General features: G+C 34.1%; 1 long non-coding RNA gene across 1 annotated transcript; it reads right to left on the bottom strand.

The window, feature by feature from the left end:
* Positions 1-1,045: 1,045 nt before the first annotated feature.
* On the bottom strand, positions 1,046-2,546 carry LOC138913905 (uncharacterized). Its single transcript, XR_011419785.1, has 3 exons — positions 2,365-2,546; positions 1,310-1,496; positions 1,046-1,245 (listed from the first exon to the last, which is right to left on the bottom strand). It is a non-coding gene; the product is annotated as an uncharacterized lncRNA (long non-coding RNA).
* Positions 2,547-2,838: the final 292 nt, after the last annotated feature.

The raw sequence follows: 2,838 nt of genomic DNA on the forward strand, positions 1-2,838 counted from the left end.
GAAATTGTTTTAATGAGATTGTGCACAGAATAGAGTAAATTCACTCGCGAAATATAAGAAGTAATATGATAAATCAAATTAGGGACCGAATATTTAAGTTTTAATTAAAACCGTCTAAAGGTAAACACGAAAACAAATAAAAATTCGGAGCGCGAAAAAAACACAACTTCACTTTGGAAGTCGAATCAGAATTAGAAAAATAAAGATAAATAAATACTTAAATTTCACTGTGTAATTTTTGTTATTATAATTAAAAATAAAGAGTTCTAATATAAATAAAAAAAATGACTAATCTTAATTTTATATTGTTTTTTAAAAACATTTTTTTTGTTTTTGTCCTTCAATATAATGTACCGCCCTTAACTGCAACACAAAAGATGTGGCAAAATAAAAAGGAAGCGATCGGTATTTAAAAAAAAAAATTGAAAATTAATATAATTATAGAAAAAGATCCTACCATATTTAAAATCTTCGGTACAAAAAGGTTAAGTTCAAAGAGAGGGAGTAAACTGATGGAATACGCACACATACATACATCCGTAATTCGGCAAATTTGGACTTACATATATATGTGTTTATAGGTAGCAATTCTGTCAGTTTCAAAATGAATCCACATGGAAATGGTGCTGGGCAGTGGGTTGCATGGCAACCCAATTACACGGCAGCTCCAGCTAGCTATTCCTATCCGTATCAAGCTGCAGTTCCGCCTCCAGTTGTGTGCCAACACGTCCCGCAACCCCCCACCGGGAAAATTCCTCTGGAAAATAACATATTTTCAAGAGGTTTCTCCATAGAAGCGGAAGGGACTAAACCTCATTCACCCCTTACATTTCTTCCATCTCTGGTTTCAAAATACACGGGGGTGACACAAAAAGTAAGGGGGAAATGAGGTTTCTATCTGGATCTCTGGCAGAAGAATGCAGGACAAAATCCATTGGTTTTTCGACTTCCCGCATTATAGATTTTCCACACGTACCCAGTTATGGTTTTCCTCCACTTGCAATATCTGCTTTTCTACACCCTCCCAGTTTTGGTTTTTCCAGACCCTCGCAGTTTTGGTTTTGCACTGCTTTGCAGTATCTGATTTTCCACAATAAAAATCATGTTTTTTGTAATATTTGTTTGTGTATTTATTAATAATATTTACAATCGAAGCATTGGAACTACAAATTTTTAATGCCTGAAGCATTCCCGGGTTTTGCTTGGCCGAATGCAGTACTTTGATATCCATTTCTTGTCTGTCTTCTGAAAATATCAAACATAATTTAGATATGAATGTAAGACCTGGAATAATAATAAGAGTAATTACCATTATTAGGTCTCCGCACAAAATTAAAGGATCTCTCCAGAAATTATGCCTGGTTTGCCATGGCCGATCATTTACCATCTGTTCAGTTGTTTTATGTCGGGTATCTATATCAAAAACTATGAGAAGAATAAATAAAATATGACAAACGCAGGCGCAACACTTCTGGTCCCAAGAAGTCTCAGTCGGCCTGGCTGAAATAAATGTTATATTTTGATTAAGTTAAACAACTAAGTTAGTAGGGGAGAGTGGGGGAATTTCGTCAGCATTTTTTCAAAGCTATTTTTTGTCCATCTTGAGACACGTTATCATATTTATATTTTTATTGTTGAATGCGGTTAGCACCAAGCTTTAAAATGTGACATTCCCCTATTTTTTTAATTAGCTTGGTGATTTATAAAAAAATAAAATGTAAAACCAATATACTGGGGCAATCTCACCACACAGGGGGGTAAAATCACCACACAACTGGGGAAATTTCGTCACCTGAAAAATGTAGGGAGTTTAACGCCTGAAAATATGCTACACTGATCAAGCGTACCATTTTTGTTGACGTCCTATATTTGTTGCTGCTGCTGGTAGTCTGTTCGTTAGCCAGCTCGTCAAATATAAAAATATGTATTTAAAATAGGTGCGAATTTACCCTTAGCGTAGGGTGGAGAAATTTCCCCAGACCGTGCTTTTTTAGAAATAATTATTTTTCTTGCGAAATTAGGCGCGAAGTTAAAAATCACTGACGCAGAAATGCACATTATAGCACTGTGTATTATATAAAACATCGTGTATCTTATTCCTTTTGAATTGTGGCATACAGAAAAAATTTCGTCGAGAACTAAATGTAGCTTTTGAACTGTTAAAACACATTTAATATTATAGCTTAATTATCTTGGCCTTCTGTGCAAAACAAATGCATTGGTTGTGTCTGGCCGTCTTGAAGGACTAAAACAAAAAAATTATATATTTTTACGACTTATGGATTCCGAGATATTGCAGGTGACGAAATTGCCCCTGTGACGAAATTCCCCCACTCTCCCCTACTGAAGTTCTATTTATACAACCATTTAATGAACACCTCACACCATTTACCACTGGTAAAGATTAAAAACATTTCAAGTGTCACTGAAATGCAGAATTTGTGTTGAAGATAGCATCCGGAGGCGTATATTTATTAATGGCGAAAATATCTGTGATACTAACCTTTGTAACGCTGAAATAAAGGTTATAAAAAGACAAAATTCATTTTATCACTTACCTTTTTATTGTTTTTTAGATTAAAATTAACTATTTTCACTTTTTTTTCACTTTTTCCAACAAATTTAAAAATGATGTGACCCTGCATTATATTCTTGATAATACCATACAAAATGCAGATAAATGTGGGGTAATTTTCTTTGGAAAGTTGGGTCACACTTTGGCGCCGAATAAATATTTAAACAATACTTTTCAGGGACCGTAATCATTAAAGGTTACGTATATTATAGGAATATTAGGCATTTTTCGTGTTATCAATACCACCAACACGAATTTTTATA

The sequence above is a fragment of the Drosophila takahashii genome, chromosome X (genome assembly GCF_030179915.1).
Source record: "Drosophila takahashii strain IR98-3 E-12201 chromosome X, DtakHiC1v2, whole genome shotgun sequence".
Lineage (NCBI taxonomy): Eukaryota > Metazoa > Arthropoda > Insecta > Diptera > Drosophilidae > Drosophila > Drosophila takahashii.